This window comes from Gallus gallus, chromosome 20, assembly GCF_016699485.2.
Source record: "Gallus gallus isolate bGalGal1 chromosome 20, bGalGal1.mat.broiler.GRCg7b, whole genome shotgun sequence".
NCBI lineage: Eukaryota > Metazoa > Chordata > Aves > Galliformes > Phasianidae > Gallus > Gallus gallus.
In genome coordinates this window covers 11,784,287-11,799,686 of record NC_052551.1, presented here as the reverse complement: position 1 = coordinate 11,799,686, position 15,400 = coordinate 11,784,287, and the positions used below count along the sequence as shown (strand labels likewise).

General features: G+C 44.7%; 1 long non-coding RNA gene across 2 annotated transcripts; it reads left to right on the top strand.

The window, feature by feature from the left end:
* The first annotated feature begins 325 nt into the window (after positions 1 to 325).
* On the top strand, positions 326 to 8,743 carry LOC121107351. 2 transcript variants are annotated; one of them, XR_005841315.2, is made up of 4 exons: positions 326 to 1,738; positions 4,931 to 5,007; positions 5,448 to 7,608; positions 7,860 to 8,743. It is a non-coding gene; the product is annotated as an uncharacterized LOC121107351 (long non-coding RNA). The 2 variants fall into 2 exon arrangements; XR_005841314.2 differs by having other exon boundaries at positions 5,448 to 8,743.
* Positions 8,744 to 15,400: the final 6,657 nt, after the last annotated feature.

Genomic DNA, 15,400 nt, shown 5'->3' with positions numbered 1-15,400 from the left:
GTGCTAATCAAGCAGGGCCCTGTGCTGTGTGCTTCTGCAGTGGTTGCCTGGCATAGAAATGGGCTGTCTGGCCGCAGCTATGAGGTAACGTCTGGCTTTTTTGCCAAGCTGCAGAACTAGTCAGACACTCCCTGGAACAACATTTCTTCAGGAAAAAAAAAAAAAGTTAGGCAAGAAATGATCTTCCAGAAACTTCCTTGCATCTTTCTGCGTGGGTTTTTTTTTTCCTTACGAAAAGTTATATAACCGAATTACTTAGAATGCAATGGCTTTCGTCAGCTGATTTGGGGCAGTAATCTTACGAAACTGATTTCTCACACCAGGCACACTGGAAATTTGGGAAGGGGAAAGAACACACCGACACAAATTACGTGCACACAGGGATGAACCCCACTCTTTTTCCTGCACCATCATCTAAGCCCATCGGCTATTTTTGGATGGGAGCTGAAACAGAGCAATGCGAATGCAGCAAGGCAGAGCTAACCTGCATCTGCAGCGCCTTTTCTTTCAGCGCCACCGACGAATCCAGTTAACCAGTTAGAGGAATGGCTCCTTATGCTGCAGCAGCCCTTCTCCTTCCCTAAGAAGTTCCTGATTTAGTCAGGCTGCAGAGCGCTCCTGATTTAGACTACTCTGCTTTTTACAATGCCACTGACAGCTTTCTTATTTTTTTCCCGAAGGAAGGCAAATGTATAGTTCATTTTCTGCAGTGAAGGTTCAAGAATAAACTGAGGAGACGTGGCTGTTCCTTTGGAGTTTGAAAACCCCTTATATCAAATACGTGTGGGTTTCTCAGTCAAGAACCCAGGCTGTCCCCAGGTGACACCCCTCGAAGAGTTAATTCCTGAGAAGCAGCAGCTTTGGAAAGGTACGAGGAGGAATGTCTTGTCCTCGGGATGGGAGCAGCCAATGGAGCCGGGTGCCGGTGATGTAATGCAGCAAACCTGGTGCATCATTGGCCCCGAAGATATTAGACTTGATATGATTTTGGAGAGTTGGGTGAGAGGAGTTTTTGCAAGAAGAGCCTGTAAATTTCCCTGCACCAAGGACACCTCACTGAAATCCTCCAGTGCTCCTCAGCTGGGCATGTCTGGCCAGGAGAAGTTTGCTCTGATGATAATAATTCTGCCTTGTGTCTTCTCGGTACTGTTTAGCTATTCTGCACTCTGCTATCTGGGAGGCATTTCTCTGAAGTCAGCCTGTGCTGGAATTACTTCTTCAGCCTGCCCATGAAATTGAAATTAATTTTCAATAAGAAGCAGTTGTTTTTTCTCTGACTCACCTCTGAACTCTTAATTGTTTCAGGCACCAACTTCCATTCCCCCAGCTTCTATTACCTTCCTAGGTTTTCATCTGCCCAGTCTTATTTCTTTAGCTGATTACTTCATGAGGATATGGCTGATGATGTCATAAATGAACCTCTCCAGTCTGGGCTTGCTCTGGATGGAGCTGCTCACAGCCCCGCGGTGGCAGCCCAGGAGCACAGAACCTCTCGCTCTGAGCTCTGGGGATGCAGTGTTTACATGAGGCAGCAGCCCTCACTGCCACTGCTGCCCTGAGCAGTTCACCCCACCTGCAGCCACATTCAGTCCCAGGATCCTCTGACATTCGCATCCCTTTCATCCCCCATCAGTGAAGCAGTCTCATACAGAGGCTCACACGCGTGGCTTGGTGCTGCTGTCACGTGCTGCACTTCCAAACAAGAGTAAGAATCCCGAATTTCCTTCAAAACAATGGGGTAAATATAATTTCTGTTTGGGTTTTTAATTTTATCTCAATAAAATCAAAAACTTCCAAAAAGATGTACCAAAAAACCCCAAACAATTTACCATTTACATAGGAAAAAAAGCCACCTGGAATAATGAATTCTGGCCATGAGCCATCTCCATCACGTCCCACTTCTGTCTGAAGGACACTAACACAGTTCCAATGAAACCAGCTCACGTTAGCAGTGTGTTTGAATAGCAGTAGAGTGGCACCTTCCCGAGGCCAAACGACCACACTTCCAATAAGGAGGGCACAGAGATGGATGGAAGGAAACCTTGCACCTCCTCTCCTTGCTCTGTACAACCTGTGCACGTTAATACCCTTCTGCCTTCTTTGTGTGAGTAATGCAGCCTTAAAATCCTTGTAGAGAAAGAGATCTCAAACTGTACTGAAGAGTCTGTGCCACCGCCCAGCTCACCTAACAAGCAGAAAACTTCTAACATTCAATCTAAATCTTTTTTGTTTCCTGCAAATTTAGCTGATTTATTCTTAAGCGGATATCCTTACCTCCACCAGCCATTTGGTGGCGGACAATGAAATCCACATTCAGTGATCCTACAGTTACTGTCCCCAGCAGCACCAAGAACACCTTTTCCAGACCTTCCTACCTCCTAAGGAGACGTCGTCGTGTTGGCTTTGGAAAATTCACATTGCAACAAATACTGTGTTGTGCTGAGGCCCTGCCCGGTGTGGAGAGCTCGGGTATGGCTGTGCTGGGTGTTTGCTGTGTGGTTTATAGAAATGCATCTCGCTTGCGACTTCAGCTAGCTGAGCGGCTCAAAATTGCTGTAATAACAGCGACAGCTGTGTTTGGAGTTGGTTTGTGTGTGTGTGTGTGCTGCTTTGCTACAGGGAGTCTTTCCATTTACTTCAGGTAGTTTGAGAAAGGGCCTTTGCACTAGCAAATATCTTCTGCAGCACAGACTTTCATATGAGCCAGCCATTAACACAAACCGCAGGGAACACGCATGCGCATAGGGAATAAAAGTAAATATGGAGTTTGAAAATATGGCTGTTTCCAAGTAGCCCTCTGTTACGGCACAGAAGTCCAGTGGATAACCAGATGCACAAAATGCACCGCAGAGTACCACATCTTCCCACAGTGTTGAGAAATTCATGCAAACTAAGCTCACAGAAATGTTGCCCTGCTCACAGCTGCTCCTTGGCCCCCAGAGCTCCCTGCCATGGTGGTGCTTAAAACCTCTCTGCAGATGACGTGCTGCAGGATCACAGCAAACCCCTTCTCTGGCAGCCCTGGAGCATGGTGCTCCCCTGGCCCCAGCCCCACCAGCCAGCCCACTGCTGCATCCTTGGGTGCAAACAGGCCTGACTGCATGGACAAACACAGTGAGTCACTCATGGCAGTGACTACTGCAGCACACCCCAATGGAAGATGCTTGGGTGTCTTTTTGCCACCGTGCTTCTTCACAAATTGCTCACATCTGAAAGCAGAAAAACTCCACTCCACAGGACATAAAGTGTCAGTTTAAGTGTTAATTATATTTTCATATCAGAACGTAAACTCCAGTTTGTGAGAACATGGGAGTCCTTAAAATATATGGTAATAAAAAATGAAAACAGCTAGTGTTCTTGAATCGATTTTCACATTTAGTGCTTTAAAGAATAGTCCCCTTTTTCTGTCTCACGTTGTCAGCTCTGTATGGCTCTCTGCTTGCCTTGTCATTTCATCAAGAATATGTCAGCCTTCCATTTGCAATGCTTCTTTCAATTAAAACAAATATCCCAAAATACCACCACCAAAAAAAAAAAAAAAAAAAAAAAAGCAGAAGCAAAGTCTTAGCAATGTATTAAACCATGTGGGATGTGGGCATGGTCATCTGAAAGAAGACGACAAAGTTATTTTATCAACCACGAGGAAGATTCAGGCTGTAACTGTGAAGAGAGTATCCTTCTACTGCTACCAATGGCCGCCATCCATGCATATGCATCACCGGTCATTTCCAGACATCATTCGTGAAACACAAAGTATGCTGTAGATATCATTTATCACAGCATCTGAGGGCTTTCTTGGGAATCACAACAACGGGACCTTCCACATGGATGATTTACTTTATTTATTGGAATTCAAAATTCTAAATCTGTCCAAGGTCATCACAGTAATGAGAAGCACGGAGTTAAAAGATGCTGACTGCAGAGTTTGCAGAACCTTTCCGATACCTTCTAAGCGCTCATTTCTAATTCCTAAAAACTACTGACTTCTTATTTTTAAGCCTCTCCAAACTCCCCCAAATCCCAGGAGCCCATCACAGCCTTCCAAACCTCCAGCAGTACATTTACTTTCTTCTGCGTTAACTACTAGACCTAATTAAACAACACGGTCTCATCTGAGTGGATGATATTCTTACAGTCTGAATACAAATTAAAATTCCAGTTCTGTTAACATTCAGGTCAGTTAATCAGAATAAACCTCTTTAAGAACTGGAAGACTAAAGTGATTTCAAAGTCAATCATACTCAACACATTTTTAAGGATGTCATTTGTAATATTCTCTGTTGGTTCCCTTTAAATAATCATAAAAAAGAACTAACCGGTCTCAGACCAGCCTAATTCAATGGAAGAAAAATGGAGAATTTTCTGTGAAGGGTTGCTAAAGAGCTTCAGTTTCCAAAGGGCAGGCATGCAGCCCTGCGTGTGGAAAATTGTACAGACAGTTGCCAAAACAGCATGTGCAAATTAGACATCGTGCACATAATGAACTTGTTAGAAGACTAATTCAAGATTTGCATGTGGAAATCCGAACGTAGAGCTGCATTATTCCTCGTGAATGCAGATGTATCTATTAGCTTGTGTATTTCAACAGATGTTATTTTGAAAACAGTATCCCAAGTCCTCACAGTACAGAAATTAATAACCACAGACTGCTGCTTCTTGGAGCCCTTCTCCCTTACATGGAACACAGTGCTAGACACAGAAACGATGAGTTTTCAACCCACCCTCATAACAGATATTCCACATGAGGGAAATCGTACCTACTTTTGTTTACCTATCAGTGAAATGGCTTTAATATTCCTTATTTGCCATCACATGCACACTGTCAGACACAATTAGTGCTTGTAATTCACTTTAAGCTCTGCAAATGGTTGCACGTTTTAGAACAGAATTAAAACTTGACTTGTTTAACCTAACCATTTTTGTACTGCAGATGCAAATCACTTGGCAGTAACTTTCTCATATTGAAGAGAGGGAGAAAGAGGGAGAAGGAAACAGACAGCCATCCAGGTACGCTGGCACACTTGGAGGTGGGCTGGGCCTCCCTAATTGGAGCTGGCACATCAGTAACTTAGTGGGCTCTAGATGAGGGTGTACGGAAGAGCACAGAAAGCAGAAGCTGTGCTTCTGCTCAGCGAGCACAGAAAGGCTGCATTTGGTGCGGTGTGCTGGGGAACGTAACCCTCCCCCTAATTGCTTCAGATGGGGACTTTCAAAATGTGCATGCCATGGGTAATTGTTTTAGGTCTCAGCTGCAACGATGACAAACGCCGGCTTTGCTTAGCATGCCGTTTGCATACTGCTAAAATACATATGGCTGATCAGGTTTTAGGCCCTGTAATCATTCTTTCTAAAGTGCAATGCTATTTTCAGCTTTATCTTCATTTTATTCTCATTGAAAATAATTGCTGTGATTTAGAGACTGTCTAATGCCCTGTCGTTATCTCCAGATCTCTGGTAGTGTAAGCCTGCTGGCATCCAGTAGCGAACCCAAAAGCTGTGCGGATTTTCAAGTTGCAGTGTGTTAATCTTGTTCAGCATGTGGAACCGTCTCTCTAACTGAGAAGATGAATGCGGATCAGCTTTAGGTGTACTTCTGTGTTTGCATTTGAAGTTCAGTAAATGCGAGGAAAAGAAAAATAAAGAAATAAAACAACAAAACAAACCAAAAACCAAAACAACAACAAAAAATACCACTGCAGGAACAAAAAGAAACTGAGGCAAGTGTTGGCTTTGAAGTCGATAACCTGATATGTCCTGCCTGAGTATGCTCTGTCCATAAAAACTGAAGATAAATATTATTCAGATCACCTTGCAGAGGAAGAAATTTGCATGTAGGAAGACTTGAAGTACAAGGATGGTGAAATCTTAACTTTGTCTAATCCATTAGCCAACCTTTGGATGGCTTCGTTATGAGTAAGACAGCACTGCTGGATGGTTTGTGCCTTAACCTGTTGTACTGACACAGGAGACGGAAACCAAGAGGCTGAGATTGACTCAGCTTTGTTTGAAAAGCAACAGATAGTTGTTTTCTGACCAGCCAGTCAGCAAGAAAAGCAAGAAGGAAACGCATTTTACAACAAAATCCATACTTTGTGTCTATCGCTGCTTCATTTGTTCCCTGTACCCATTAAATAGCCCCTTCCTCTGCTCTTGTTTCTTTCCTTCACTGATGGATACAAGAAAGAAAACACTAACTTTTCCCAAAGGAAGTTTCTGAGGCCCCTGCACCAGAATGCTGGCACCATGCGGTGCCTCACACCCCCTATTTCAACACCCCCAGAGGTCTGCACATGCCACATTGCCCTCCGGTTCTCAAATCCAGCCAGGGGTAATCCTTCCTAAGAAATCCAGTAGAAGCAGTAAAACGCTATCGCATGGATTCCGAGTGGCTGGTGCACATCACACCTCCTGTGTTTTCCCTCACTCTGCTCCTGCTTTCACCTGCTTGGCAATACCCACAGGTGTGGTCTGCATGTGAGATGAGCCAGGTTGAGAGGCAGGCTGTTATCACTGCTCTCGCAGTGCATGTGATTTTTTTTTTATGTGTTTCTACTTGTCATTTTATCGCTCGGTTATTATTTCACAGTGTTTTTTATTGCACTTTTTACTACAGGAGTCTTGTGAGTATTGGTGTTAGATATCAGGGAGCAAGCTTCAGCCGCTGCAGTCCGCCGGTGAAAACAGGCAAGAGGTGCCCAGCAGAAGCGGGGCTTTCTGCCTCTGGGGTCTGCATGGTGCAGCGTAACCTCAAGACGCCTGGCTTAGTCTATTCTAAAAGCTGTCTGCAGCGCTGCTCCACGTGGGCACATCCTGCAGAAGTCCCAGGCGGAGTGAGCTGCGGGCAGGTTGGCTCTATTATCCAAATCGGGTCACTCATTCCTAATTATTTATAACCTCTGTCTGCAGCGCATTGCGCAGCATGATGAGTGCACTCTAACGGGAAACTTCTTGGACGTCCAGCTTGCCTGTTTTCTCTCACGAGGAATCCCAAAGCAGAGCTCCCCTCGGGCTCAGCAGACCTGAGGGCACATCGGCCTGGTGGCTGTGCTCCCTGCTGACCTCCCGCCAGCCTCAAGAATAACATTTGCAGGCTCCTTGTAAAGCTCCCGATAATGAGGGCTCCCTCATTACAAAGTCTAATTATCAGAGTGCGATTGCAGGGGACACAACCTTAACATACAGGCTTTCGTGACCCTTTTCTTCACCCAGTTTATCAGGATGCTTCTCCACGTCGGACCTGGCGGCGTGCAGTGCCCATCCTTGCTGAGCCTTTCCCGTCAGTCCCACACCAGCAGTCAGTTGGAATCAGTTTGATGAACCGGAGGGTCAGCAGGAGAGAAACAAGGCGTATTAGTCTTTAAGCTCCTTAGATAAAGTGTCCCAATGAACTCTGGCAAAAAGAGGAATCAGGGTGGGACCCTGCGGTTAGGGGATGGGAATTAATGGCCGTTTGCTGTTTTTATTTTAAGGAAATCAATGGACTTTGCTGGAGACCGGGTGATAGAACACACAGCTGGTGGAATGGACAGCCAAAGATCACTATTTTCCTTTTAAGCAAATCAATGTGTTAATTGGGATTCTGGTGGGATTCTGAAGCTGCTAATGGAGGTGGGGGCCAGTGGAGGATCATTAGTCTTTATTGTAAGCAGTACAGTTAGTTAATTGGGGTGTGATTGTGTTGTTGAAAGAGAGAACAGACAAAGAATGAAAAGTGATTTTTAAAAGCTGTCACTTTAAGCTCTCTCTAATGAAATGGACTTATTAAGAAAGCTAAGGAAAGATATAATTTGTTTCTCCTTTAGTTCTTTCAACTTGTGGAGATCTTCATTTTGATGAGACCATTCTCTTTTGTATGCCAGGTTTTCCAGCTTTCTAACCCGGCTTAGAAAGAAATGATGCAATCCTTGGAAAGTTACTATTGATTTGAGCCTCATGAAGTTGGTGGCCAAGCGTCATCGGGTCAGATGAGATCAGGTCTTCCCCAGACACCCATATGACTGTAGACACAGCTCCATCTCCTACTGCAACTTGGAATTCTTTTATGGGTAAAGATGCAGAGTTTCACAGAGATGCTAGGAAAAATCTAGAAAAATCTCGATTTCTTGTGAGCTCATCCGTTTGTACGTGACTGAGAAGTTCTGAGCCCACCTGCGATCAGGCAGTGGGTCACTCAGCTGCACGGCATGAAGACTGAGCAGGTTCATCACAGCCCTCAGCCTGCCCTCGAGCCCAGCAGCCAGGACTGCTTTATTCTCAGTGTAATAAAACCAGATTCGCACTGAAAGAGAGAGATGAAGTTTCCCTTGGAGACCAGGCGGAGACCAGGTGGCGGAGTGGATCCTTCTGTGGTTGTACTGAAGAGTTTCTTATGAAAGGGAAGGAGCTGTTTGCAGAACTGCCCTGGAAAATGGTGGTTTAACCTCTTAGGGCACATTCAGAAAGAAGTATATATATTTTTTTCTTCTGTTTGTTTAATGAAAAAGTAAATGAAAAATAAAGTTAGAAGTGAATCATTTAGAGTGAGTAAAATATGTCACTTAGTTTGAAGTAGAAAGTATCCCCTCACTTGTCAGCATTCAGAAAACAAATGCGGTACATTTCAGAATGGTGCACTGTTTCATGTACAAATGGTAGAAGAGAACGCTTTGATTTGCTTAAATTTTAAGAACGGAACGACTTGTTAAGTTGAACATGAACTCATAAAATGTTTCAGTTGACCCAAATCTGTTTTCTTCAGAGCATGATGTTTTATCCACATCTCTCCCAGCACTAGCAGTACGTCCCAGAAATGTTCTGTACAGCATCAGAATAGGGCCCCAGCCTTTCTTAAGCACCTGTGAGCCCTGCTCAGAGGCTTTGCTTTCCATCACACACCAGATGTACGTTACTGTGCAATCAACAGCGGACTTCTCATGGATTCACAAGTTTCAGATCTGCTTTTCTTTCACCACTCACAACGTGCAGCTTCTCCAGGCTGTGATTCCCTGCTAGCCTTGCTGGATGCTGGAAGGAATGCCGGCAGACTTTCCGGTGCTGCTAAAAGCCCTCAGGCCAGGCTGGCAGATAGCAGCCCTCTTATTTATTTGTCTAAATAAGCACAGAGCGTGATGGGCGAGCTGTCAGGGGAAAACCCAATCAGTGGGGATGTAGCTTCAAGGGAATTGCTGCTTCTAATGCACCTCTTTTAAAAACACATACAAGTTAACACAGTTGGTGACTAAGGCCAGAAACTGCATTTCAGGACTGGTGGTAATGTTTCCAATAGAACATTTCGACTGAAAAGATCCTGAGCTATAGCAGATGATAAGCACACAGCTCATTCTAGAAACGTATTTAGTCCAGAAGTGAAAGCAGAGTGAAAAGTGCAGGTGACTTCAGGTATGTGATTAAAAGCAACTGAAAACAACATAATGTAATGGTTCAGCATTTTGAAAACTTAAATATGTTTACCCATTCTTGTGTGTTGTGAGTGCTTGAGAAGAAAGTCCAGGGAACCTGAAAGCTTTTAGCAAACTCATAAAACCAGACACTGTAGGAAATGAACTTGTTCCAAAAAAGAAAAGCTACTTTTAGAAATACAGCTCCATGTCTGGCCACAAAGTAATTAAGGTTCTTAAAGCTTTCCTGTCCAGATGAGTGACTGGCACAAAAATAAGAGTAACAGTACAGTAATAACAGCAGTGACTTGTCACTGTAGGGAATAGGTAGCAGTAAACAACTTCCAGTGGGAGGGTGAGAGCAGAGGGGTAGGAGTGTGCATGGGGAGGGGTCGTGGTGTGTGTGCCCCTCTGAGCTATGGGAGAGGAGGACACAGACTGCTTGCCAAAGCAATGCGAAACATCTTGTCTTAGAGTTCAATTCATAAAAAGAAAAGAACCGAGTCATATTCTTTCCACTATTCAGTGTGCTTGTGACACAAGATGCAAATTCCACGTGTGATTCATAGAGAAAGATGTCAGTTTTTCAGAAGCACACATGAGTCTGAGTGCTGCTTCAGGTCCAGACTGAGCCGCTGCGGGAAGCTGGCTCTTCTTCTCTCAGCATCCAAAGGCAGAACCCAGAGACCTGGCTCAGACAGCGCTCACCCACCTCCTGCAGTGTGATTACCACTTTCCATTCTTTCTAGCATGAGTGGAAGAAACTTGTCATGTTGCAGAACCGGGTCTGCAAAACTCATCCAGTTCAAGTGGAGTTTTCCATGAACACCAACGGGCATCGGACCAAGCCACAGAGGACAGAAAAGGGTTCAAATATGAGCAGAGCTCAACAAATCGCAGAGCATCTTTTCCCAAACATCTGCTGAACTTTCGCTACCTCCATTCAGTATGTACTCGTGCCATCTTAGAGTAGAAAACTAGAGAAACTTCGGGTCCAAGTAAGATGGCATCGCCCAACAGCCCGCAGTGCAGAACTGACTGTCCCACGGATGGTTTCTTTCTGTGCTGATGCTGAGCTCAGGCTGACATGCAGTACAGTTGCACTGCTTCCATTCTGCCTCGGAGGTAAGCGAAAACCCAGAGACACTACCGGCTGCCCTTGGAAAATAACGTGGAGCGTTTCGTTTGGCATTTCTGTCAGTGTGTCCAGTTGAGCAATCTGCCACACCACCACGCCATTCCATGAGTTAATACTTTCTTGGGCTGCTGCAGCACAGCATGGCGCAGTCCCAGAGGAACACCCATTCGTTTTGAAAACTAAGCCAGATCTCAAACTTTTCTTCTTTTTTTCTTTTAATTTTAGGAAAATGGTTGGAAGAGAGAAGACGGGGATTTTTTCTCCATGAAATACGATGTAAAGTGTTCCTAACTATAAAGCTGATCAGAAAGTACATTTTCTCAAGAAAATGTCAATGAAAATATAAATATTTTTTCCTTCCATTCATATTTTCCATGCAAATATTAATCTTCAAAGTTAAATAAACACATGTACTCATATACATGGTTGTTGATTTGAACATGTATTCTGTCATCCCCTCTTCTCTACAACCCAAACTTGGCATGATATTCTGCAACAGCCCTGCACTGCTGGCATGGGGAAGGAGTTTCTCAAAATATTCAGTAAACAGCTACACTCTGTTACAAAGGAAATGATAATGTCCCACAAAACCCATTGCTCTGGCAGTTTTATCCCTCTGAAAGATGCTTTTTAGGGAAGGTACTAATGAGGCCACATAGATTCGTTCTGTGTAGAAGCTGATTCAGAGTAGAGAGATTCAGGAAACCCACGCTGAGCATTCACAGTTCCAGCCCAGAGCCTGGAGTGGTGCTGCATATTTGAACATCCCTCCAAATATTCAGAGGCCATGGATGTGGGATTGGAAAGGCCTCTGAAGTCATCAAGTTCATCCGCTGCTGCTGTAAATGAGTACAAAAGAGTTATGTTCAGGAGGCAGGGAGGGCGCTGCTCTGAGGCTGTTCTCTTCAGAAAGCTCGAGTTCATCTGACTGGAATCACCAAGAAAACATTCAGGAGTCCCTTTTTTTCCCCCATTGCAAAAGAAACTATTTCAGGCTCATGGACTGCATTTGTAACGGCACCCTGCAGACTTCACACATCCTGGAGAAGCTGATCCAATGCATTACTTCTCTCCTTTTGTTTTTCAGTCTTACAGCCCTCGCCTGCTTATGATTCACTCTCTCAGGAGGAAATGAAAGTCAGCAGCTGTTGACTTTTTAGCCAGAGAGAAATACGGTTTATGGAGCAAAAAATCCAACAGGAACAGAAGTGGGCTGAACAATAAACCAATTTCAGATGGAATAAACAAAGGAACAAAACCATCAGCAGCTGAGAGCAACAGGAACTCTGAGCTTCAGTTTGTTATTTGTCCATTGCAGGGTTACAAGCCAAATGAGTGCTTACATGAGTCTAAGGACACGGACTGCTATAAGAAAACAGCCTGGAAAATACTCTAATGGTAACAACTCCACACATTTGTGCTTCACTTCAGTCTGTGTCCAGGAGTAACAAAGATCATCTCCAAAAGCAAAAAAGGAATGGAAGAAAAATTACAAAAGGGACTTATCTGCTGTCTGTGAATGACCAGTAGGATAGCAAAGGGGAATACAGCAAACTTTGGTAGGTGTGGGACTTCTGCCAGTGCCCCGATACTGGGGGATAGAGAATTAACTATTTCTTACTCTGTATTTCCCCTTTCCTAAGCCTTCAAGTCCTGATGGAATTGTTAACTCACTACATCCTGTCAAATGTAAATGCTACCATGGTACCATTACTGTTCTGAGATGCAAGAACGAGAGGCCAGCTTCCTTCACATAAGGGTTACCAGTTCAGAATAAGGCCAACAGAGACAGAAGGTGCCTTCTCCATAATGACTGCTTGGAATTAAGCCTACCTACCCACTACAGTGGATAAGCTGCCTGTGTGCACTTCTTAGACAGCAAGCTATAGGGAAGCTGAGCAGACAAAACTGTGCAAGATGAATCAAAGAAAATCACCTACTGGTTTTGGATCAGCACTCTTTACAGCTCTCAAAACTATTGCTTCTGAGTGTTGAGATAAGAGAAGAGTAACTTCTTGGATGCCATCAATAGATATTTTATTGTTGAAAAGCAACACAGTGTAGCTGTCAAACTGAAAACTACCCCACAGACCTACTGGAAATATCCTGTGCACATTTAAATGCATCCAAAGCAAGGAGTGATGATTCTACATCTAACCCTGTCCAATTTTGACGTTGGCATCCAAGTGTCAGCTGTCTTGTGGGGCTTATTGAATGAGGGAACGTCACCTGTCCACACTCCTGATTCGTCCAAGGCACCACAGGCAGGCACTTATTCTTAGCCTGTGTAAGCACAGCCTCATGCTCTATTGCTTGTCACCCAGTAACAGTGACATGCTCCCAGTTCCCATCAGCTCTAAAGAACAGGCTGAGCTCAGAGGTCAGCCTCCAGGTTAGTGCAACCAGTGGTGCACAGGGCTCAGACTTCATATCTCTGCCATCACCACAGGCAAGCACTGCCTCAGCTAAGTCTTCTGCTTTCTCATTACCAACTAGAGAAGTGAAACAGATTCCTTTGCCCTTAGTACCTGATTTACAGAGAGAGGAAAGTCACTGAAACCATGAGAAGCCATGAGAATAGCAAGACATATCTGACATGCAAGTCGGCCAGCAGCGGCCTGCCCAGGTGGCTGCCACGGTAATGCTGAGCTGTGGCACCCTGCGCAGTGTCAGGCAACACCAGATGTGTACTTCAGCCTGGATGGTGAAAGGACAGAGAAAGATGGGATTTGTAAATTGGGAATAGGGCTCTGGGAGATGCCTGTAGCAGGAGACTTGTAAGTGATACAGCAGAAGGTTAGCAGTTTGTGTGGGCTGAAAACATACTAGGACTCTTAATTTTTCTTAGCATCCTTCCCACTTCCCACAGGTTCCTTTCGTTACATCTCACTTCGTTCCCTGCCTCAGTGGGAGACACCACTCAGTCACTGTCTGCAGCTCTGGAGCTGCATGAGGAGCTCGGGTGGTTTTCTTCCTTGAACCGACTCATTCAGAGGAAAAAGGATCGTGGTAAATCCATTGCTGTAGATCCAGACGTAAATCAGGCATGGCACCTCTGTTCAGTTTGAAGTTTGGAAAATGCTCTCCATGCATGGATAATGCAGTAGAATTACTGCGTTGATTGTTGCTATTTCAGAAAACCCATGCCAATTCTGTGAAAATATATAGAAATATATAGTGGAAAAATACTAATAAAGGAACTCTTTCAGATCTATCTTGGCCTTAAATTTTAGGCTTTGTAATAGCAAACTGCAACAAAACTTGTATTTCCATGACATTTTGTTTTAAATTCCAATGCGGAGGAGGGAGAAAAGTTTGAACAAAGATTCTCTGTAGTCCTTGCTTTGTGAGGGGAGACGTGAAGCCTGAGAATCTCCCGGAGTGACTTAAAGCTTCTCTGGGTGAATGCTGTCAGGAGTTTCTGTTCATCAGAACATGTGCTGCCTCCACACTCTCTGCAGCAGCCCTGTGAGGACGCTGCTTTAAGGGCACTCATCGCTGCCAGCCCAGCAGAGCCCAGCAGAGCCCAGCAAAGCCCAGCAGAATTTCTCAGGGCTCGCTCTGAGCTTTCCTGGCTGCTGTCTGGGCACACTTGCCCGAACCCTGGACATCCAACAGCCTGCTTCTTAGGTGCACTCCAGGTGACCAAGGGCCAGGGTTCAGGCAGGGCCTCACTGAAGTCAGTGGAGTGCCCAGTGGAGCACACAGGTGCTCAAGCCAGCTTTCACAGTCTCTCCTTTGGAAATGGGGTACCTTTCCTAAGCTCTGGATTGAGGCAGTAAGAGGTGGAGTTACCTGTGGCACAAGGCATGTGGAAACCTTGAAAGATGAAGTCAAGCTGATTGATACATTGAAATAGGAACACGAAACATAAGGACTATGGCTCCCACCGTGCAGTGCACATTGCATGCCTCAGGCTGGGAGATTTGCTTCATGTAAGAGGCACAAATGTTTTCCATAGGTATTGCAGTCCTCACTAAGTTAATCCAAATCAGTTAATCCAATCAGTTAATCCAAACCCCAATTTTCTGTCTCGAAAAGGGGGAGGGGAGAAGGAAGAGAAATTTTGACGAGTCTCACAACGTTATTCCTACAGTCTAATATCATAGCATAGGTACATTAGGAAATCAATATTGCTAGCAAAGATATCATGCAATACAACATTATTTCATCATGAAAAGCAGTTTGGCTTTTCTGGAGCTTCTGGTTATTTCCTGCTGAGAACCTCATAGCAACAACTGGTGTAGCGCAGTTGGATGATCTTTTCACATAGAGAACATCTCCACAGTTGAGTCCTCCAAATGGCAACATCTTTACAAGTACCATCACAAAATGTATGGTCAGGGCTTGTGTTAGCACCATTTAAGAGGAATTTTCTAGCATTTATTTGGCAGCGGCACAAAGGGCTTCCAGTAAGTGCCTACGTCTCTCTGTACTGGCACAGTACCCCAGGGGAAGGCACTGCGGGGGCCCCCACTCAGCACTTAGTTTAGTCTGGGGTTGCACCATCCAAAACATCCTTGAACCTCACAGGAGAACGTTTCAAGGACACTTTTAGCAGACTTGTGATCACAAAGGGGAAAAAAGCCCCAAAGTATTTGAATTATTTATCCCCGACAGTATTTTTAAAGAGAAGAGGTTAAAATAAACTTTATCTGTAGGAAGCCTCAGCCTGATTGGAAACCTCTCCGTATATTTGGAGTCCTGTTTAATAAGCCATCCGGACAGAGGGAGCATTCTTCTGTAAAGCCCGTTTGGCACAGAAGCCTGCAGCAAGAGCTGAGCAGGCAAATCCCACGGCAGGGGAGAGACAGCACTTTTTGACCCAAACAATGTCTAGACAGCCTGAAAACAGATAAATTAACAGGCAAGCAGCAGCGGCATC